Raw genomic sequence first — 25252 nt, forward strand, 5'->3', positions numbered from 1 at the left:
GCTCGCGCGATTGCACATCGGCCAGCGACAGCAGCGCTAAGGTTCTGAAATGCTTGTTTGCAATGGGGAATAGGTAATTTAGATTTCGAGCATTTAAGGTATTGCTGGAATTAACAGTGGTGTGTATCTCGCTAGTTAGATGTCCTTTATACCAGACTGAGCTGTAGAGTCCCACAACTAAATTATTACCTTAACAAAGCTCGACTCAAGGCATGACTGCTGTGCATTTTTTTTGCAACGAAGTTGAAAGAATTGAACTTTTTTTTATTCTGTCGTGTTACTCTTATCAGAGAAAAAAATTTTGTAGCCCCATTACAAAAGCTACAAATACAATTAAATATAGCAGTACTTTTATCACTTGGCGGCACTTCATTTGGTTACTGCCACAGGGTTATATGCGTCACTGTGTTTGCTTACATCAATGCAACTAAAATATTACCGTGCTAGTGAACCCTAACCTTTTCAGGCCTTTAGTTTATAATTATTAGCGATGTCTGTCAGGAACAAGAGATAGTTTGACCGCTTGCTCAGCAACCATTTTTTATTGGCAGTATTATCTCTAAACTAACTTTTTAGATTGGCTTTAATTTCTTTTTATATTCATTTAAGTATCCTGCCGCCCGATTCTTGGCCCATCCTCCTCTGTGGGTGAGTGCCATCCATCTTAGGTCATCAGCATCAGCAACAGCAGGGAGACGCATGACGCTTTTATAACACCCGCCACAGAGAAATGTTTTACTACCCCGGAGACCAAAATTGGGTCTGGACGCCCGTCCGCCGCCGTGGCCTTAATAAAAAGTTACTGAGCCGGTACTTTGGCCCATATAAAGTGTTACGTCGCGTCAGTGACGTGAACTACGAAGCGGTTCCGAACTGAACACCGCCGGCACGGAGCAGGACACGACCGAGGCCGGATGTCGTTCATGTGTTGTGCATGAAACCATTTATTGCGAGCTGTTCATAACTTTTTCTTTACCGTATACCGTTCTTTGTGTTACTTATTTTTGTGAACTTGCTACTTCGTTCATTGACTTTTCTCATATTGGCATGCTCTTTAATTTCTACTTTTACTTTACCCGAATTTTCAATTTCTTTTTTTTTTCACGTGCCTAAGTTGTAGCATCGGGGTGGTGCTATGTACGTTTCTTTCCCTCTTTTGAGACTTTTTTTTTTCTTTGCGGAAGGGGGGATAGTGCCACCCACACGTAGTGGGTCGACAGCAAGAGCACTCTCGATCTGGAGGAAAAAATAAGATCGCGTGCTTCTTCTCTGCTCGAGAGCCAGCCACGACTGACGCATCGTCCTAGAGCTAGCTACTCGGTGGTTTAATAAACCCCCCAGTACTTGTGATTCATCGTGACAATATACACGCGCGAACATACACAAAGGGAAGCTGAACCTCCCGACCAATAAAACATTTCTGGCTATACGTACGCCCCTGCGGCTTACTGGTTTCTAAGAGAACGTACGGCACAGAAAAGCGAACGAAAGCAGGACTTTGCACGTATATGATGATAATCAAGGCGAACTAGGGGAATAGGGATAACAAACGTTGAGCGTCGATATAAGGTACACCCCCACCATTAGGCTTTCCATTTAGAGTCGTCATAGACGAATGCATAGGCCACCCAAGAGAACTTTTTTTTTTATAATTTCTTGCTTGCCCGAGTTCAAGAAACGATTATCCGACAACGTTCACTGCTGCAGAAAGGTGGGCTGCGCGAGCTTTAAATTAGGAAAGTTAAACAGTGGCTGGTGGTTATAAACGTAACCGTATAAAAGCGGCCAAATAGAGAGACAGAGAGAAGGCTAGCCATTGTCACCTGAAAAACAAATAAGAGAGGGGAGAAGTAAACATACTAAGAAACAAAAGATGAAGGAGACATGGAAATGAAAAGGGAAAAGAGGGCGCACCACAACACATGCAGAGTACGAGCATTGCAGATTATAGTCTATAGTCATTCACAAATATTCCAGCATAGCCTTATGGGTATACGAATCTAAAGCAGGAGCGCCTTACGGAGCAATAACAAACTTGCTTCAGAAAGCTGTTTACCCAAAAGTGAACAGAGAGAATTCAAAATATGCGTCCCGCGTAAGACTGTCGGTCGAAAACATCTCAAGCTTTATTTTGTCAACAGCTGCGTCACTGACACCTGAGTGAAGCTGTCCCACTATACAGTTGTATACTCCTCCTAAAGCTTGGCTCGCGAATAAAGTGCAGCGCGTTTCGGCAATGCGACAGTTTTTTTTTTTTTTGCTGCAGCATATAGCGCATGCGCCCGCAGTATGCCGCACCGAGTGGGCCGGATCATCTTGCGTAAAATTAAAGGTCAAAATAAAAAACCGGCGTGACGTAAATCGCCTCCCGCGCGTAGTACATGAATCTTCGTTGGAGATGTCAAGGCGAAGCGTGCAGCCGGGCTCGTACTCAGCGAAATACTTTAATGAATAAGTGATGCTCCTTTTCTTTGCGTCCAGTAGGCATTCCTTTCAAACGGCCGAGTAAAGAAAAGTTCGATACAACGAGCTAATGCAGTGGTGGTGCTCCCACACCAGGGAAAGTCATAGAAAGAGCCCTGTGCATGGAAGCTTCTTCGTTACCAAGGGAGCTGGACTTGCTTGTATTTTGAGGGGTTCCTCCAGTCAAGGTCTGCCTCCACTAGCAGCGGGAGAGACACAGCTTTCTAAGTTTCTTTTTTTTTTCTGTATTCTAAATACACTCACGTCCATTGCACACGCTGCGTGGTCAAGTCACGCTGTGACACTCCACGCGTAACCGTTCCTAATACTGTGCTTTTTTTTTCCTTGCGTTTTATTCTTACGGGCCGTGAAACATCCGGCTTCCCTGCTTTTGTGCCTTTCGTAAGTTATGCGTAAGGTGTTGCGTGGTGGAACACTTTCGCAGCGCCCTGGCTTGGCGGCCCAGGAACAAAGAGAAATGTCACTGCCTGCATAGAAAATGACGCGACGGCGGCTCCCGCACTTCTTTCGGTCTCCTGTTGTCCCTATATTTATTCGGCGTAGCAAGAGGGCGACCACCGTTGAGGCTACAGTGTGCGGCAGCGAGTGTTGCGGGAATGCGTTCACGGTGACTCGGGACTCGAGCCACAAGGTGGCAACTGCAATGATGATGGTGACGCGCTACGAGTGGTTAAGGGCTCGAAGGCCGATGGCAGTTACGGCGGGTTTCTTCACGGAAGCTGGCTCCCCGCCGTCTTCCGCAAAGCCGATCTTCGCCAGTGAGGGGACGCATTCGTAGAGAGGGAACGAAGGTTTATTCACATGATAGTTGAAAGATGGAACTGTACAGAGATTCGGCTTTGTACAATGAGCCACGAAGAGGGCCCGTCATCAGATATTAACAAGATTATTAGAGTACGGCCCGTTAACTAGTTATTATTAGAACATAAGCAATTGCTAAACGGAGGCTGAGCTTTTTAATCTTTCTTTCCATTGCCAAGAGTGTAAGTACACGGTGAAATTCGATTAATGTGCGATTCCGTACCGACTCGGAAATGAAGAAACGCGTCTAATGATTGAAGCATGGCATTTCGATAAGAGTTGTAGCGCATGCATGAGCCAACCATCGATTAACTTTTATAGAGAAGAGATCAGAAAGCTTGACATTTATCTTTCACGTAGACCCCAACGTGGGTAGAATTGACAAGTTCGCGAGTTACATGCGCATTCGCATACATGTTCTCGTTCTCCTATTTTTTTTTTCCTTTCCACAGTTGTGCGCCTTCTCAGTTACTAGTCGGCGTTTGAGGTGTCGCGACTTAGTTCTTGTGTCATTCAGAATGATTACTGACCAGCTAGCTCAGCCTTCTGTTATTCTAAGGGATTAAAACTGCTGTTGAAAAGAACAAATAAACTGCGAAGAGTCATCGCGGTGGGCGTCGCGCAGTGACCTTTAGCTGAGACTTCGAGAGATCTTGAGGGGCAGTCCGGTGTCAGGCCATAGGTAAGGTCACAGGCATAACTAAAACGAGCGACTAAAAATAGCAGGCAGTATTGGCTCATAAAGTGCGTCGCGCGGTACTGTCGCAAAAAAACGTCCCAAGGGACAAGGCCTGATATTGCCGCCATAGGGCAAGCACATGGCGGTAAGCGAGACCGCCTGCCTGACAACAGAGCTTTTCGAAGTAGGCATATAGTTTACTATATTATTATTACACACGACGGGGATGTGGTTGTTGAGAACGCTGTATCGCACGGATCGCAGATACGACCTGTCAACTGATGGACCGCGAACGTCAGAGGCTATATTACTTCGGTGACCTGAAGGAAAAAAAGTGGGACGGTACCTTATCTTTGCGAGTGCTGACCTTGTATATAGTTCACATTCATCACTCTAAGAAGTGAGCGAAAGACAGAGCTGCTGCTGCGTGTGGTCATATGAGTAATCACTGTGTATACCTTGTCGCATGGTCACTGGGAAGATTGTGGACCAACGTATAAGAGTGCCGAAGTTGAAAAACTAGATTGAAAAACAAACAAACAAACCGGCAGATCCTACGCATTGTGGGAGTCGATGTGATGCGAAGCAGCCAGCCAGGAGCAAATTATGCTGTACAGAACATGCATTTCACGATTTACTTGTTAAGACCTGTCATTTGTGTTTGTCATACAGTCACGTTTCATAATACCAGTTTTGGTGTTTATCAAGCTATAGCGAAAGAGCCGCGAGCGCACCATGAGCATGGCATGTAAGTCACGTTGAAGAACATGACATGAATTTCATTATCTTTATTTTCAATGGGTCATTTAGCTTCGTCATGCAGCCACGTCACGCAATACCCATGTTGGTGTATATCAAGCTAGACAACTGGCCGTGAGCGTGCGATGAGCGTGGCATGCAATTAACGTTGCACATGACATATGTCATGGTTTCCGCATTACTGCTTGCCATTCATATTATTCATGCAGTAGTGTGTCATCACACCAATTTTCGGAAATATCAAGTTAAGGAGACGGCCCCTAGAGCACCTTGGCCATGGCGTGCAAAAAATAACGTTAATTACAAGCTATAGCCGTAATTTTCATTATATGACTTATCATTCATGTTCGCCGTACCATCATGTTATTCCGTACCGATTTCGTCATAAATGCCATTAACAATACAGTGTGGAGAGCACAAAGTTGTAGGCGGCTAGGTAGATATAGATACGCTCAAAGACATCGAAGTTCTCTGAAAAATGATTCGCATTTGAAATTCACAGCATTGACTTCCATGTCGTACGCTATGACTCTGGCGGAATGTATTATTACTTAGTGTATATGTTGTGGTCCGTCAGGGTACTCATGTATGCACATTCTGTGTAATAAGAAAAAAAAGACTCGCGATGCTCGTGGCTTGATCTGTCTGGCAGAAACCATGGTATTGAACAATGTCCTGCGCAACTACGTCACCCTGTGAGTAGCTTGATAATATATATATATATATATATATATATATATATATATATATATATATATATATATATATATATATATATATATATATATATATATATATATATATATATATATAAGGGAATGAAGTGTATACCTAAGGGCTCGTTTTTCCGTGTTTTGAGACAATATTAATGAGATCTAACAGACAGTAATGCCAAGGAATGTACAGGGGAAGTTATTAGAACCAATGGAATGTAAATAAGAAGAAAGAAAAGTGGATGAAAAAATAACCAGCCGTGAGCAGGAATCGAACCTACGACTTTCGAATAACGCATATTATATATATATATATATATGTAGATACTCTACAACTTGTACACAAGTTGTAGGGTATCTAATACGGGCCAATTCGCTATTGTACAATGATACGCGTTTTCAGTTGTATGTGCACTATAGCCACGTGCCTCTGGTGATATATAATCTTGTTTCTTAAACTACTGATAATCACTTAACCGTGTGATACGCAAAGAAGCGGTTTATATATGTGCCCTGTGTGGCATCTGCAACCATTCACTCTGACGAAGGCAGGCCCACCTGCCGAAACGTTAGTAAAACTTGTGTTTTCGCACGTTTGTCGACCTCTTTTTCTATTTTATATATATATATATATATATATATATATATATATATATATATATATATATATATATATATATATATATATATATATATATATATGCGTGCGTGTGTGTGTGTGTGTAGTTTTTTTGCATTGTATACGTAGTACTGTTCCCTAAGCAATCACATATATTCTATGTCAGCTTGGTCCAGTATGCCCTTCGCGGCACACTGTTAAGTTTTCCGTGGCTCCATAGCATTTGAAACTTTCGCCCATCCGCACCAACTTTTGTAACAGCTCATACTATTGATCTTCCTGTCTGTGTAATACAAAGTCATTATGCCCATTCAGATTAGAAGCCTCAGCTGGCTTATGCGTTGGCCCTGTGTTGCGTTATAACCACCTAACCGATTCCACCTCACCTCCGTATAATGCCACTCGTGAACTAAGTGACGCATTTATACAGCATGCCGTCTTTACTGCTACGTTTTCTACACATACTTATTTCTTTTCGAGGTCAGTGCTGGCAGAGTAAAACAGTCTTAACCCCATCTATATGTCTAACGGTGTTTACGGATGTCTGAAAGAACGGGTAACGTCATTTGCTGTCAGGACAATTTCTGATGCGATCGAGTCGGCAATTTTCGTTGTTTACTTTCGCCCCTCGCTCATCCGGAATGCACTCGGAAGCGTTGGACGCAGATGAGAGCCGGGCCACTCGGAAGAGCGTCTGGGCACTTCCTCTTCTTTCTGACCTGTCGCTATACTCTCCGTCTGATATTGCTGCGATTGAAAAATTGGCTCAAAGGAAAGCCGCATGTTCCTGCGGAATAGCTAGATGAAGATGTCATCCTGGTTGGCGGACAGATATAGAAATAAGGTGTACGACACAAATGTTCTACCGAATCTTATCACAGACGCATGACAAATATATACAACGCAGAATGTGCTAAAAGCGAGAGAGAGATGTAAAAAAAAATAAACTGCTCTTAGTAAACCTGTATACAAGTTTGATTCAAAACGACCCATAGGAATGCGCATTCACAATTTCATTTTAACTGATAGCGCGAAAAATTTTGAAGTACAAAAGGGAGACACCTGGACACTCAGTTAAGATGAATTATCAACTCGCCCAACAGTCCGTGCTTCATATTTTGTGAGGAAAATGAGGGGCTGCTTTGCGCTGCAAGTGTTCATGAATATAGGATGTTGCAGCTACCTAAAAGAGGCGCTGATCCTCGTGTCACGACGATAGGGGCATTCGAAAAATGCGGCGCGCTGCCCCGTACGCGACAATGGCCCCTTAATGAACACTACTATTGCTGGACGTTGATGATGATGATGATATGTGGGGTTTAACGTCCCAAAACCACCATATGATTATGAGAGACGCCGTAGTGGAGGGCTCCGGAAATTTTGACCACCTGGGGTTCTTTAACGTGCACCCAAATCTGAGCACACGGGCCTACAACATTTCCGCCTCCATCGGAAATGCAGCCGCCGCAGCCGGGATTCGAACCCGCGACCTGCGGTATTGCTGGACGTTGCCGTTCGTACAGCACTCGGTATATACAAAAAAAAAATCAAACCCTTTGCAAAATGGCAGCTGTTCACAACGCGATTTTAAGCAGATATGAAGCTGTGGCGTCGCTTTTAAATGTCAAGGCATTTCTGAGCGAACTTCTGCCACTTTGAGCATTATCTGTCTTTCCGTCTGTCCGTCTGTCCGTCTCTCCTTCTGTCCGTCTCTCTGTCTGTACTTCTGTCCGTCTGTCCGTCAGTCCGTCTCTCTGCCTGTCTGTCAGTCCGTCTGTCTGTCTGTCTGTCTGTCTGTCTGTCTGTCTGTCTGTCTGTCTGTCTGTCTGTCTGTCTGTCTGTCTGTCTGTCAGTTTGTCCATCTCTCCGTATGTCAGTCTGTCCGTCTCTCCGTATGTCCGTCTGTCCGTCTGTCTGTCTGTCTGTCTGTCTGTCTGTCTGTCTGTCAGTCAGTCAGTCTGTCCGTTTGTCCGTTTGTCCGTCTCTCCGTATGTCAGTCTGTCTCCGTCAGTCTGTCTGTCCGCCTTTCCGTCTCTCCGTCTGTCTGTCTGTCCGTCTCTCTGTCTGTCCGTATGTCAGTCTCTCGGTCTGTCAGTCTGTCAGTCTGTCAGTCGGTCAGTCTGTCCGTTTCTCCGTCTGTCAGTATGTCCGTCTGTCTCTCTGTCCGTCCGTCCGTCTGTACGTCTGTCCGTCCGTACGTCTGTCCGTCCGTACGTCTGTCCGCCCGTCCATCCGTCCGTCCGTCCGTCTGTCTGTCTGTCTGTCTGTCCGTCTGTCTGTCCGCCTGTCCGTCTGTTCGTCTGTCTGTCTGTCTGTCTGTCTGTCTGTCTGTCTGTCTGTCTGTCCGTCTGTCCGTCCGTCCGTCCGCCTGTCTGTCTGTCTGTCTGTCTGTCTGTCTGTCTGTCTGTCTGTCTGTCTACGACATTGTGCTCTCGTGGCTGCTCCGTTTAGTAATATCTACACCAAAATTGGTATGGCATGACTTTGTGTTTATAACGAACTTAAATGTCAGGTCCTAAAATGAAAATTATGACATGTATGTCATCAATGTCATGATTTACATGCTGCACTCTTCGTGCTTTCGTGGCTCTTTCAATGTCTTGATATAGCAGATAGGAGCAGACGCAATAATCTTCTTGTGTTCGGTTTACCGGAACGTCCTGATGAAACATTCCAGTCACTAACAAATTCGGTGGTTTCTGAAATATTTGAAAACATGCTCGGTGTAAAGGTGTCAACAGTCGAAAGAATTCACCGAATAGGACAAAAGAGGCGAAACAAAAACAGACCGGTAGTGCTCCGGTTAATTGATCACCGTGAAAAAATTAATGTACTCAGAAACTGCTCTAAACTGAAGGGAAAAGATATCTCAGTTGCCGAAGACTTTTCACCAGAAACTAGGCAGACCAGGAGGTACTTATGGGAAAGCACTGCAAATATCAGGAAAAAGGGCGAGAAAGTGAAACTTGTACACGACAAAGTCATCATAAATGGAGATACATATGCTTGGGATGCTGCTGAGATGAAAAGAATTCCCGTTTTAGCAGCCAACAAAAAATCTAGGAAGAAACAGTGAACTTCTTCGGTCACTCAAAAATACTTCCGCATCATTAATCTGAACGCTCGCAGCATCGTAAACAAAGTTAGCGACTTGCAAAGTATTATAGTGGCGCATGAGCCGCATGTCGTAATAATATCTGAAACTTGGCTGCACTCAGGTATCTTAGACTTCGAGATAACACCACCAGGGTACAAAATATATAGGAAGGACCGAGATTCCCGAGGGGGCGGAGTCGCTCTGTTGTTTCAAGAGTCCATGCATGTTCAAAGATCCCCTGACATAGCAGACACCGAATGCGTCATTGCGAAAGTCTTTTTAAACGACTTCCATCTCGTAATCGCCGGTTTTTACCGCCCACCAAACTGTGACATATTTTTTGACAATTTGAATGAATTTTTGTGTACAGCTGGCACGCATTGTAAGAACATTTTGCTTGCTGGTGATTTCAACGCCCCGTCAGTTGACTGGTCAACTGATTTCCCTAATGCTCTTTGCGCAGCAGCAGAACCTTTAACCGATATCGTTCTTTTTCATGGGCTGACGCAACTAGTAAAACAACCGACTCGCGCACTTAACATATTAGATCTTTTCCTGGTAAACGACCACGTCCTCAAGCGCAATCCGAGAGTCGACATATTTGAGGGAATTTCAGATCACAGAATGGCATCTCTTACGTTAGAGTTAAACTTCCGATTAAAACCATCTAAAAGCCAACACTTAATTCCTGTGTACTCACATGCTAGCGACGTCGACATACTTGATGCTTTAGATAATGAGTTTTCCAAATTTGTATGTCTTTCGGAATCACATGACGGCTCTGTTCATAGCTTATGGTGCTTCTTTAAAAAACTTGTTCACAACTGTATCGACAATTTTGTGCCCAAAAAGCGAAAATATGTGTGTGAAACGAATCCGTGGATGACAAGAAACCTTGTGCGTCTTGGGCGAAAATTAAAAAAAGTGAGAAAGCAGCATACGGTACGACCATCAAAAGCAAACTCTGATAAGCTAACCAACCTGCGCCGACAGCTTAAAAACGGCATATTAAAAGCTAAAGATCACTATCAAAATGTATCACTGAAAAACTTTCTTGAGTCATCCCCGGATAAGTTCTGGAGATATCTATCGCCAAAGAAGACACACGTGTCTGATATTTGTGTTGATGGTATCATGTTGACTGACAAACTCAGAATTGCAAATGCACTGAACGAGTACTTCTGCTCCGCGTTCACGAGTGATGATGGCAAGATACCACGCATATCTGTTCTAGACGCTACTCCGCCCATAAGCTCCCTCGACATAAACGAAGCGGGAGTACTGTCCTTGCTTCTTGGCATTGACGTGAAAAAATCGCCAGGCGTCGATGAAATACCTAATGCTTTCCTCCGGAGATATGCGGAATGGTGCGCCAAATATCTGTGCATTATTTTCAACAAATCACTTTCACGTGCAGAAATACCACACGACTGGAAGCATGCAAAGATTATTCCCATCCCTAAATCAGAAGACCGCTCACTGCTGTCCTCCTACCGCCCTATCTCTCTTCTTTGTACCTCATCGAAACTGATGGAGCACATTATATTTAAGCACATTTCAGTCTTCATTGAAAATAATGGCCTCTGCGACACACGTCAACACGGCTTCCGTCGCGGAATGTCAACCGTAACGCAACTACTGGAAACCGTACATGAAATTGCGGCAACACTGGACAGCCAAGGTCAAATTGACATAATATTTTTGGATTTTGAAAAGGCCTTTGACCGTGTATCCCATCAAAAGTTGCTATTAAAACTAAAACCCATTCTCAAAAACGACCAGCTACTTCAATGGACAGAGGCGTATCTGACAAACAGGCGGCAAACAGTCGTTGTCGACGACGCAAAGTCGGACTCATCTGATGTGCGGTCTGGAATACCACAGGGATCAGTCTTGGGTCCCCTGTTTTTTCTACTGTTCATTAATGACATAGTGCAACACATACCAGTTAAAATTCGGTTGTTTGCAGACGACTGCATACTCTACAATGAAATCCACAGCGAGGCAGATCAGGCTATCCTAAATTCATCTTTATCAGTTATAGCTACTTGGTGCTTAGAATGGCAAATGAGCATTAACCTCAGAAAAACAGTATCGATGACCATAACACGCAAACAGAAGTCATTACCTTTTGTGTACAGCATTAATGGCCATAACTTATCGTCTGTCACGCAATATAAATACCTCGGTTTAGTGATCACGTCGGACCTTAGGTGGAGTAACCATGTAGCTCACATTAAAAATAAGGCCATGAAGAAACTTGGATACCTGAGAAGAACCTTGGCTAAATCTACGAGCAATATAAAATTGTTGGCCTACAAGACATTCATAAGACCATTACTAGAATACGCTACTCCTGTCTGGGGCCCTTACACCCAATCAAACGTAAGCGAAATCGAAAACATACAGCGGAAAGCAGTCAGATTTATCTTTAATTCTTACCGTCGTCATACATCCGTCAGTGCTCTTTTACAGGACGCGAACCTCGAAACTCTAGAGGTACGACGCTATCGAGACAGGCTCAAGATGTTATACCTGATTTATCGACAACATGTCAAAATAGATAGGGAATTGTATATTAAACCGTGTAGTAGGCGCCCAACCCGTTCATCTCATTCGTTCAAACTAATCGAATACTCGTGCCGAAACAACATGTTCAAAAAATCGTTCTTCCCTCGTACAATCCATGAATGGAACGCATTGCCTGAAAATGTATTACAGAGCCCAACCATGTCGTCGTTTATGCACGCTCTCGCTCATCTATGACCGAGATGTTTCCTGTGGCGTCTGTCGCTTTCCAGATGGCGTGCGACATTGAAACAAAAATCATTACACCCTTCTTATCGTTGTCGAGCAGACTACTGCGTGAACATGCGCTCTTTTGCACATTCTTCTCTTTTTTTTCCCTTGTAGTTATTTTATTTGTCCTAAACTGAAACATTTTTTCACCCTGTGGTCCATGTATTTTCTTACCAGTATTTTCAACTGTATTATCGTGTGTGTTTTACTGGAACCTGTTGTTTCTTGTTTCACATACTGAAAAGATTGTTCAACACTGTTTTTAGTTTTATTCCACAGATTTGTTTGGAACCGTTCTCACAGATTGTTCATCATTTTCTTTTGTGTACAATCCACTCCTGCCTATGGCTTGTAAAGCAAGTTGGCAGTATTAAAATAAATAAAATAAATAAATATGCATCTAAACTTACATGGTGCTACATGGCTCTATGACGAGCGTTATTGCAGGTGGTAGTATGAAAATTATAACACGTATGTCATGTGTACGGCATGACACACATGCCGCACTCATAGTGCACTCGCGGTCATTTATTGGCCGCGAGTGGGGTGCCGCAAGAGGGGTGTATAAGGGGTGTGAGTTTTCTGCAAAACACACATCCAGGCATAGGACGTTCACACAGGGGTTGGGCGGGGAGGACGTCGGGTTGCTGCCTTCTGCCTGTTCATATAACAGGGGCGCCAAGTCTATCTAATAAATCGCACCCGTCCCGTCATTGTTTAATGCTATGACCATGTAGTGTTTTGACGATAATAGCAGCTCAAGCTCGTCTCCCGCTAATGGGAAGCCCTTCTGTGATAATATGGGCAGAAGATTGAAGACGACAAAGAAGAGCGCACGGGATCGGGAAGCGCGTGACAGCGTTCGAAGCTGAAGAAGAAGCAGAAGAAGAAGAAGCCGAAGAAGAAGAAGAGACGCTGGGTGCCACTTAAGATTTCCATGGAAAAGTCATTGGTGCCCTACAAAACAGTTGGAAACCATAATAACCAGATTTCGATGTCGTGTCCCCCCCGTTAAATTTCTATTCACATAGGGCTGGTCTGGCGATATCACCACTATGCAACTTTTGTTCAGAATTGGAAACTATAGAGCACTATTTTTTATCATGTTGCCGATACAAATTGCTCAGGAAAACATTCTTAGCCCTCCCATTCGCTAGCCTGGGGTTGAATTTCACTATAGAAAACATACTTTCCTTCCGTGCTTACGATCTGGGCTTCAGCCCCGAGAACGTTTTCTACGCAGTTTGTAAGTACCTGAATGAAAGTAAAAGAATTAAGCTTTTAATTGCGTGATTATTAATCACGCAAAAAAATAATTCCAACGAACACAAGAGCATTGTTTAACCATGCTGATTCTTATTCAAGGTAATGAATAATTGTCTTATCTGCACGAGTGACAAGCAACTATTGCACTCCTTTCATTCTGACTAGGGTGTCTTTTCTTTTTTCTTTCTTTTTTCTGGTGGGTGGTTTCGATATTTAAAAAAAAAACCTACTTAATTAAGTCATCGATTCTTGGCCGATCCCCCTGAGTGGGTACGAGCCATGTCTGTGGATTCATCATCATCATCATCATCAGCCACGGTCATAGCTTTTGGAGCGTAGGCTGCTACGTGGCTCATCGGAGATCGGCTCATCGTCGACCGGCAGGAGCCTTTCAGCTCAGATTTGGTTTGCTTTTCATATTCCTCGTATTTCTTGTTAGTTTCTCTCAACTGAAACGTTGTTGCAGCCCTTTGGAGGTCGGGCAAGTCAGAATATTCTGATGTCTTTCTCATCACCTGGCCAAGGGCACTCCCCTTCGCTGGCCTCACTACCAGTCAAGGATTGGCCTCACTACCAGTCAAGGATTGGCCGCTCGATACCTTGCTACGCAGTGGAGATTTCTACGTCCCTGTGGCTCTGGCTCCTACAAAGGGGGGTTTCATTCCAATGGAAGAATCCAAAGGTGATACAAGTGGAGCTTCAGAAAGCCTCGTCGCTTTTCCAGAAGATTACTGAGGTCCGCCAGTTCGGCCGAGGGGGTATCCTGTGCTGCTCTGCAGATCAGGATTGCGTGCGAGAGCTTCTGAATTGCACTGAATTTGCTGCACAGCCGGTGAGCCCGTTTATTCCAGCTCATCTTGCATGTACGAAGGGCATAGTTCGTGGGGTGGATACGGCTCTGGCACCTCAAGAAATTCTTGACTTATTTGCTGTAGCTGGGGCAGTTTCAGTCTATCGATGCACCCGAACGACTGATAAAACAATATCGCCTACTGAATCAGTTATAGTAACTTTTGCAGGAAGAGTCAGACCAACAGAAATTAAGGCATGGCCCCTAATCTACAAAGTAGAACCTTTCCCGAAACCTTTGCAGTGCTCAAAATGGCGATTCGGCCACAGAATGAAAGGATGCAGATCACAGGCTAGATGTCATCTGTGCGGAGAGAGTCATGACAGCTGCGATTGCAAATCTGATGACTAGAAGTGCTGCTTGTGTAATGGAGCGCACCCTGCAGACTCTGCTGAATGTGGCGCAAAAGAAACAGAAATGGGTGTTCTAGAAATCATAGAACGCAGGCGTTGCTCTAGGAGGGAGGCGGTAGCAGAAATGCATGAAAGATCGAAAGGTTACGCAGGCATAACATCCCGGCACACAGCGGCAATGGATGCATCGCTCGCAAAATCAATAACTGAGGCTATTGAAAAGTCCACTGAAAAGGCAATGCAGCGTCTGGCAGCTACTCTTTTTGAAGCCTTGGCTGATATGTTAACACAACAGCTGACACAAATCATTGGTACAGTTTCTGTGCAAAATTGAGATTCGCACGCTCTGTTGATTGCGAGGGGTACAGAGGAGGAAAATCAGACAGTTAATCATAGATATATCTCACCGAAAGCAGGACCTTCAAAAAATAGAGTTCAGGTTGAATCAGAACCTGTGACAGATGATTCAGGAGACTTTACAGATATGGACACAGAATCTCTAAGAACTTTAAAACGTAACAGATCTCCTCCTTCTAAAAAGTCTTCTCAGAACATAAAATCCAAGAAATACTTGTCAAAGAAAGACTTCTTCGAGAACCTTTCAAAAAATGATTTCTTGAAAAAAGATATTCTGGATCAGGCAGTTTCTTCTGCCGGTATAGCATCAAAATAGGTTCCCTATAAATTCTGCGGTGGAACTGCCGGTCTATTTGGTCGGACACTACAGATTTACAATATATTTCTTCGCAAATTTCTCCCGACATAATTGCCATACAGGAAACCTGGCTTGCTAACGGTAAAAAAATTTTACATGAAAAATTATCGATTAATCCGGCTGGATCGGCCGAGTAGAGGTGGTGGTCTGGCTTTCTTAATATCAACTAAATTTAGTCACAGAGCCAAGATATCGTATCAGTGTATGGATATACAAATTACGAAATACTGGTGTTAGACATAACACTGCTAGACTGCTCACCTTTCTCTTTTGCAAATGGATACTTTCCTGCAGGAGTTCGAGACACGAGGTGCCTCGATATTATGGTAGCTTCATGCAGAAAAGAAATAGTACTGTGTGGTGATTTCAATGCCCACCATGTGTCTTGGGGCTTCAAATCTGATGTATGCGGAAGACGCTTGTGGGGGTGGACGCTTGATAATAACTTTTCCTCCTTGAACTCACACGTTGCTACATTTGTAAGAGGTAACTCTAAATCTACTATTGATTTAACATTTTCCAGCTCTACTTTAAGCATATCCTCGTGGAATATGTTACATTGTGCTACAAACAGCGACCACCTTCCCATTACTTTTGAAATTAAGTTCCCGAGGTTTAGTTTGGCAGGGAAAGTTGGCTCATTCGTAAATTATGCTAAATTACAAAAAGACTTAAAATCTACGTTAACTTTTCGCGAGGAAATGCAGGAAGACCTTAGAGCTATGAGTCTATGTGCGGTGTTGAAACGATCATTAAAAATTCAACGTTTACTGTAAACTCGAACACAGCGGGTTCTTTTAGCCAGTGGTGGAATCTAGAATGTGTCAGGGGGTGTAGAAAGCGAAGAGCGGCTTGGAAAAAGCTGTTAATTAACCAATGCCCCGAAAATTGGAGTGATTATAAACTCATGGCCACTGATTTTAAGCGTCTAGTGCGCGAAGCAAAAGAAGACTATGATATGAATAAATTTAATTATCTATCTAAGTCTAAAAATAAGAAAATGCTTTTCAGGTTTTTACGTGCGAGAAAAATGATTCCACAGACAGAAAGCAGTCATTCCACCATTATGTCTCCTCGCGAGCTCTCTGACTTCTTGGAAAATATTGCTAAAGGCTTGCAAACCAGGTTTACGACAATTATGTCAAAGTCCATGGTGAAATTAAGGGTGAATTGTGATTTCCAGGAGGTATCTTTAGCTGAACTGGCGGATGTGATGAAGAGCTTACCGCCCGCTGCTCCCGGACCTGATGGGGTGACCTCTACAACGATTAAAGTGCTATACGAAATATCGCCACATGAAATCCATAATATAGTTAATTATTCACTGAAAAATGTTTGGATTCCGGCCGATTGGAAGCTTTCCAAAATAATTCCGATACTTAAGAAACAGGGAATGGAGTCTACTCTGGATAACATAAGGCCTATTTCATTGACATCTAACCTGGTCAAGCTTGTAGAGACAGTCTTAAATGCCCGTATAATAAACTACATCAATGAACATACAATACTAAACCCCAGACAAATTGGCTTTAGATCGGGATACTCTATTTGGTGTGCACATGTGGATTTGGAAAGTCGCATACAGCTGGCTCGGAATCGCCGCGAGTACTGTGCACTAGTCACTCTAGACTTAGCTAAAGCGTACGACAAAGTGGAGTATCCTATCCTAATCCAGCAGATACAAGACTATCGCTTTCCAAAATATATAACAGCATGGATTACAGAGTTTGTGAGAGACAGAGAATTTTATTGCTTCTTGGATGGATGCTCTTCTAAAAGATATAAGCAAACACCAGGTGTACCTCAGGGCTCAGTATTATCCCCGGTGTTATTCAACATATTACTAAGTTCCATTCCAACTCATCAGGATATCCAAATTTACGTATATGCAGATGATATTGCTTTCTTGGCAACGAACAGTGATCTGCACTCATTGTATTAGGCATTACAGAATTACATGAACATGCTAGAGGGATGGCTTGACAATATCCATATGTCATTGAACGTGAAAAAAGTGCGCTTCTGCCATTTTCTTTTAAGGATCATGTCAACATTTCCCTAACGTATCGTATCAAGCTCATTTTCCAGGTCGATTTCCTGAAATACCCAGGCATCGTATATAATAGGACGCTAAATTGTAAAAGCCATATAGACGAGGTTGGCTGTAAAGCGTCACGTGCCTTGGGGTGGTTACGCAAATTGGGAAACAGAAAAATAGGATTGCGTAGGAGTTCATTGATAATGATTTACAAGATGTATGTGTGACCTATTATGGAATTCGGGGGCGTATTATTTTCAGGCAGCGCGGCTTACAAGATGAAACAATTAATATTATTAGAAAGAGAAGCTTTACGCTTGTGTCTTGGACTCCCCAAATTTGTGGCAAATAATGTTTTGTATGTGGAAGCGCGCCTTCCACCTTTGTTAACTTGGTTTAGAATACTTACAGTTCAAACTTTCCTAAAAATATACAATTCGCCTCTGCGACAAGCTTCATACGTTTTTATTCAAGAACCAACCGCATTCTTTGGAACACAATGGTCTAGACTACACTCCCCTCAGATTAGGTTCGTCCAAGCGTTGCTAGAGCCTCTCAATGTAAATATTTATCAGATTGGCATAACCAAGACGCCTAATTCAAAACTTGAAATTAAATTTTTTTATATTTTCCCCTCTAATGCGAAACAACTGCCCCTTCAATATTTAAATATTCGGTTAAAAGATTACTTGACTCATCTGTCCACAAGCAACATTATTGCGACGGATGCATCCGTATTGAACGAAAAGGCTGGAATAGGCATCTTCTGTACTTCTCTCGACTAGTCTTTCTCAGTTCGATTACCAGATTACACGCCTATATTCATCGCTGAATTATTAGCTATAATTCTAGCGCTTCGTAAACTTCCTGCAAGCGAATCAGAAGCGGTCATACTTACCGATTCTATCTCAGTATGCACTGCACTATCTACAGCAAAAAATTTGACATTATTGAGTATGACTAGCAGTTTATTACCAGCAAACCTGAAAAAAATTTCACTTGCTATGGATACCTGGCCACTGCGGGATTTATCCAAATGAGATGGCAGACTCGTTAGCCAAAGCAGCTTTAAGCGGACTACTCTTACTTATTTTACCTGATTTCACCTATGTAACAGCACTCGGATATAGAAATGCTTGTTTGCACAAGGAAATAGAAAAATTATCATTGGATAAAGTCAGAGACTTCGTACATCTAAGATTTTGCTGGAACAAACAGTGGTGTGCATCTCGGCAGTTAGGAATTACAATCACCAGATTACAATGCAGAATTCCGCATCTGAATTACTACCTACATAAAGCTGGACTAACAGCATCTGCGTTGTGTCTAATTTGCAAGGAATCGGAATCAATAGATCATTTCTTTTTAGCCTGTCAACGTTATGCTTATCAAAGAAAAAGATACCTGGTCGAACCAATTGAGAAGCTAGGTTTAAAAATAAACGTGGAACTAATTTTATCCTTCGGAGGGATTACATTAGGTTATAGCCACAGGGAGGTTTTCTCTGCTGTGTGCGAGTACATAAGGGCAACAAAGAGGTTACCCTCTTAGCCTATTGTTATTATTTACGGCTACGAGACTGCCTGAATTAGCACACTTGATGATCCTGCCGCCCGGTTCTTGGCCGATCCCCCTTTGTGGGCGAGTGCCAGCAAAGCTGAAGGTTCGTCATCATCATCATCAAAGCGGGCAAGGACAGACGGTTTTTGGCTTGACGACCGGTCCGGGGAACTAAGAGACGTCCTCTAGGCGCTGTACTGTCCTGGACTCCGGCTGGGTGACTGGCCCAGGGACCAGGCGATCCGCTGCTGTTTCGGCTGCCGTTCCTGACAGCTGGACAACCGGTGAACGAGGCCTTGACTCCGGCTGGGTGACTGGCCCAGGCACCAGGCGAGGTTCCGCTGTTCCGGCTCCGTCCCGATTTGGTACGAGTTCCGGTTTGCTGTGGGCCGCTGGTCCTGCTGCCGTTCCGGGTGGCTGGCACGACCCAGGTGTGCTACTGGGACGAACGCGGCGGCTGAGAGCTGTTGCTCCAGGGCGGAGCTTCCGAGCGACCGCTACCCTCCTGCTGCTACTGCGGCAGAAGGCCGTTAGGTGGCGTGGGCAAACTCACGTTGAAGACGCCAACGGGACATACGGCACGTCAACCCGAGCGATCAGCGTTCAAGCCCAAGCAAAAAACGGCGAGAGACTTTTAATTAATGAGAGATTTCCCATAGAGCTGCATGACTATGTGTAGAAATGCTCCATTAATAGTTGCTTTTCCCGTGCAAATATATTGTGTGTGTGTGTGCACTCGTGGCTCAATTGTTTCTTGGCTAGTGGTCCTGGGCCCAAAACCTGACACTACGTCACACCTTCACACGCTAATGCATGCAGCTTTACGCTTCCTGGGTGCTGACGCTGTGTACAAGGTTTCAACTTTTTGTGGTAAACATCTACATAGACTGTACGAAGTTCAGTCTGCAGGAACAGCAACATGTAGGTTAAGAGATGAACAAATATCCAATTTGTCTTGCTATTGTCGCACATGTGGGAGCGTGCCAAATTTTCTAATACGGCTAGCATCATAAAACACAAGGAATAGCGTACTCATGAGATAGCTTCATTATTTACCATGCATAGGAATGTGTAGATATATGTTTAGGCCAACTAGAAATTTTCCTAAGAAAAATGAAAGTATACTTTGCGGTACGTAGAAGTACACTTCTACGAACCTCATTTAACCACATAAGTTTGGTTTAGTGCTCTTTTAAAATGTGTCATTCCTTTCTGTTGCTCTTGCTTTTGTCCTCTTTTAACGCATTTGCCTTTATCATCAGCGTTAAAATTTTAATAAACATTTGCTGTAGTGCACGTACAGTCTTTTATTCCTATGCTATGTCGCCAGTTTCATCTAACTCAACGTTTTTTTTCTTTTTGTCAGTCATGTCCTCCTCTATATTCTCATATACAAGAGGATGCTGCTGAAAAAAAAGAGAAACGTTAATGGGACAGATAACTTGAGAAAATTTTCTCAATATAATAAACAACGTGTGCGTCGAGCACATAAAATATCAATAGAGAAATAACAAAAGAAGATTGCCAGGTCCCACGTACAATGGGAATCGGTGATATGCGAAGCATGAAAGAGGAATGTTGATGTGTCACTTTGAAATCTGCACAACGTTACGAGGTGGACGTAAATTATGCTGTGCATAACTTCCATGTCATGAATGAAATCATGTTTAACGTATCATGTTAAACGTATCATGTTAAACGCATCATGTACCTTCGTCGTCTATTTAAGTCACGTCATACCAAATTTGGTATAAGCGAAACGGTGGTGAACACGCTGTCAGCGTAGCATGTAGTAATGTTTTACATCTCAAGATGTTTGCATGTCACGCATGTCATGATTATCATGCTTCTAATAGTCATATACCTTGGTCATCCATTCACGTCCCGTAATACCAAATTTAGTATATGTGAAGCTAGCGAAACAACCGCGAGTGCACCATGAGCGTGGTGTGTAGTAATGACTTATATTACATGCATGTCATTTTTTTCTACGTTAGGGTCTGTCACATGTTCGCCATGCAGTCATGACATACCATACCAGTTTTGCAATATGCCATGTGAACGAAACCACCTTAAGAGCATCAAAAATCTTGAATGTAAGTTATGACATTCATGATATACATGTCGTGATTTTATAGTTATGACCAGTCACTTATGCTCGTCATACGGTCATTTTATGCCATACCGATTTTAGTATCGATACCACTAACAATACAGCCAGGAGGCGGCTAGATAGATAGATAGATAGATAGATAGATAGATAGATAGATAGATAGATAGATAGATAGATAGATAGATAGATAGATAGATAGATAGATAGATAGATAGATAGATAGATAGATAGATAGATAGATAGATAGATAGACAGACAGACAGACAGACAGACAGACAGACAGACAGACAGACAGACAGACAGACAGACAGACAGACAGACAGATAGACAGATAGATAGATAGATAGATAGATAGATAGATAGATAGATAGATAGATAGATAGATAGATAGATAGATAGATAGATAGACAGACAGATAGATAGACAGATAGATAGATAGACAGATAGATAGATAGATAGATAGATAGATAGATAGATAGATAGATAGATAGATAGATAGATAGATAGATAGATAGATAGATAGATAGATAGATAGATAGATAGATAGATAGATAGATAGACAGACAGACAGACAGACAGACAGACAGACAGACAGACAGACAGACAGACAGACAGACAGACAGACAGACAGACAGACAGACAGACAGACAGACAGACAGACAGACAGACAGACAGATAGATAGATAGATAGATAGATAGATAGATAGATAGATAGATAGATAGATAGATAGATAGATAGATAGATAGATAGATAGATAGATAGATAGATAGATAGATAGATAGATAGATAGATAGATAGATAGATAGGTAGGTAGGTAGGTAGGTAGATAGATAGATAGATAGATACGCTCAAAGTCACCGGAGCTCGCGAAGAAATGTTTCCAATTTAATACTTTCGGTTAGTATGCGGGCGCCTTGTTCGGAATTACCATGCTGCGTTATGATTTTTATACCGCGAAGATGCATATGGCTGGTAAACTTGTCCGTTTTTTCGTGTGCAATATTTCCAAGCGCAAGTATGAGACACCCAAATTCGATAAATCCTACTACGCACATCACTGCTTTTTAAAAATGTTGTAAAACTGAGAATCGCGGTAAAAGGTCATTGCTGCTCAAATGGAAATCTTCATAAGAGCGTACGCTAAATTCAAAGGAATCTTCTGAACAGACGTTTCGGATTTAGGGTCTATATAACTTCTCGCGAAATTCTGAGTCTCTTGTGCCATCCATCTGCACAGGGAAGGATGGCTCTTCAATTTTACTTGCATTTCGACAGCCATTATATTCATGGTTCGAGGCGCATTTTTTCCGTCCCTATCGCCGCCTTGTTCCGCATAAAATTCAAAGCGATGTCATCGCCCGGCTCTTTGTATGTTCCATGAGCGAGCGAAAGCTTGCGGAGGCTTCAGGCGGCCATGTTACTCTGACAAAGTTGAAACGCGCCGGCTGCTTAGGCGCCATGGCACATAAAGGGGCGCTGGTGCGGGGGCTGCGTCGCTCGGGCAGACTATCCGAACTTGGATAGGGCGTGGTCGTGCACGCTATCTCGGCTGACATCAGCAGAAGGCTTATGTCCTGGTACGCAATTCGCCCCTTGCCGATTACTTAGTGCTGGGGCGACAAATTGCGCGAAAACCACTTTGCTCCCTGGAGGGGTCGTATTCCTTTTCGCCAGCGTTTTGTTGATATGCACGAGGTCGCATCCTAAAGGTGCTAGTAGCTAGCGCTACTTTGTGGCTGCTACAAAAAAAAACACAACTTAGCGACTACCGAGGACTTATCCATGCAATAAAGACCAAATACGAGAAATCACGACGCTTTGATGCTCAATCAGAGAACAAGAAGTGTCGACATCAATTTTCTCTGTCACAAACAGAAATGTTTTCTTACAAAATTGGTATAGTAGGCACGTAGAAAGTTAGAACGGCTGGCACTAAAGAATTAAATATGTATGGTCATATGACCATTCCACTGGTCCGTTATACGCACAAAATTTCTCGCAGTGTTCTCCATGGTGAAAAAAACGTCACGAAATTAACGATTTCGCAAACACAACGTTCCCCCTCGTCCCTAACCCCCAAAAAAAGACAAATAAAAAAACAGTAAACTGGCAGTCACTACTCAATATATAAAAGCGGCGTCCAGGGAGTTATAGGTGAGACGTTTAGAAATAACTAAAGATAAACTTAATTTTTTGAAATACACAATAAATGTCTGGACACGAGCTTTAAAACCCCGTGCGTGGATGCCGGCGCGCAGTTCTCTCTAGTTATGCTAGATATGGTTGAGGGTACACTTGCAATGCTTCCAAAATCTGCAGAAAAAAGCAGCAGAAGTTTCGGTAACTTCGGAACTCTCTTACCTCTATTACTGTCGCTTCTTTTCTTCGTCATCGCGGAACAAGCGATACAGTGGTTAGGCACGTCAATGGAATGTATACCTTGACCACAATGTGTGTAGTGTGGCTACCACGCAATACAGTCGAATGGTCGATTGCACAGAGATGGGAACAGACGGCGGATGAAGAAACTTGCACTGACACTTGAGCACTTGCCCGACATAATTATTGCCGAGACAGTGAGTATCCGCCTCAGGCCAGGACCCCTTCCCGCTACCTGGCGAGCCTCGCTGCTGAAAGACCCCGCACGACATACGGCACTACTGCGGACAAGCACCACTCATCATTTACTGTTGCATATGCACTTGCGTCAAAGCCACTCCATCCTCCTTGGGGCTTGAGCCAGCTGCGACTTCACTTAATGATCCCAGGAATGCGGAGAAAATCAGACCCAATGACACGTATTCTAAAGCGACCGAGTGTATTCCTACTGGACCAGAACCACGCGCACGTCTACGCGTATTGCTCGACTAGGTCGTCCATCAGTTCTGGTGGAGCAGTGGTTATACCATCACAAGGGGTGACTCGGCCTTTCAAGACTTCACATGTGACGACGTCCATGGCGGCAGAACTCGCGGCTCTGCGTAGTGCACTGGAACTCATCGATTTTGAAGAAATACCGAGTAAATTGTTCGTGTTTTCTGACTCAAAACCGGTGCTATACTGTGCCTATGGTCAGTTATCTGACCCAGAGGCCACGACTGTTATGTCGCTATCGAGATTCAGCACGGAAGTCAGATAACGCAAATGGAACGATGATTATTTGAGCAGCTTGTTTTTATACACGCACTTGAAGTTGCAGTGACGTGCATTGATAAGACTGCATACGGCGAATGCTTCGACGACCAGTTTAAACTGTGAAACTTCACCACCTCTTAATACGGAAAGGCAACCACATCGTCTTTCAGTGGTTACCTGGGCATTGTGGTATCAGCGGCCGTAGATCATGCTGCTCGCGCGTCACATCAGGAAAGCAAAGAGCGTTACAATTCCGCTTTCAAGAGGGGAAGCTGCGAGGCAGATTTGTCAACTGGCCCGGAGTCTCTCACTGACTGAGTGGAACCAAGCATACGACGTACCAGACTACATGAACTTGACCCTTCACTACAACTCCGGTCTCCACTCAGTGTACATCGACGTGAAGCTTCGCTTCTGTATAGCCTTTGGCTGGGAGTTGTTTTCACGAAAGCGTATACCTCGTTAATCGGAATGACTGGCAGTGCGGCATGCGATGCTTGCGGCACCGACGAAAATATCGAACACCTATACTGTGCCACTGTCCTCGATTTGCCTCAGAGAGACAAGTAGTTGCCAACGCATTGCGGCGACTGGATGATCGGCCACTTTCTGTGCAGTTGTCGTTACAGCACCGTCCACACCTCTCGAGAGCCCACAAGGCAGTGAAAGCTCTCTTGTGTTGTTTTGAAGACGACGGGTTTGTGTAAACGCCTCTGATTTGCGGTGGAGTTCTGCAGTGAATTTTCTGTCTGTCTCTCCCTCTTTCTTCCCTCCTCCCTCTTCCCTTCCTTAATCCCCGAGTGTAAGTTAGCCACCAGAATGTCTTTTTGGTCAACATCCCTGCCTTCTCCGTTTGACTGCTTCCTTCCTTCATTCCTTCCTCCCTGACATAAGAAACCGGGGTATATCCTTATTCGCGGCTGCGCTAGCCCAAAATAACAGCGCAAGCGAAAACACGTCAGACTGGCCATACGAAAAGGCCACCGAAACAGAAGGTCCTTAAAAAAAAAACTTTGTGCTTTCATTTTATTTTTCGCACATGAATGCACTGTCTGGCCCGTCTTGTTTAACTCCACAACACGCAGCAGCACCAATCTGCATGACACCCAAGCATGGTGCACGCATTTCTTTAGCTAGTTACGTATGCCGGCAGCGTTCATTCCACAAAGTCCTCCAAAATATAATTACAAAAAAGTTGCGTGATTAACGCAGTCCTTTGTGCACATTCAGCACATTACTCCGCAGGTGTGCACTGTTCTGCAGAAGCTTC

General features: G+C 43.6%; 1 protein-coding gene across 1 annotated transcript in view; it reads left to right on the top strand.

The window, feature by feature from the left end:
• The window catches only part of LOC119176055 (monocarboxylate transporter 5), a 130449-nt gene that overhangs the window by 44695 nt on the left and 60502 nt on the right, over positions 1 to 25252 (top strand). The gene's annotated exons all lie outside the window — the stretch shown is intronic.

Source organism: Rhipicephalus microplus, chromosome X (genome assembly GCF_043290135.1).
Source record: "Rhipicephalus microplus isolate Deutch F79 chromosome X, USDA_Rmic, whole genome shotgun sequence".
Lineage (NCBI taxonomy): Eukaryota > Metazoa > Arthropoda > Arachnida > Ixodida > Ixodidae > Rhipicephalus > Rhipicephalus microplus.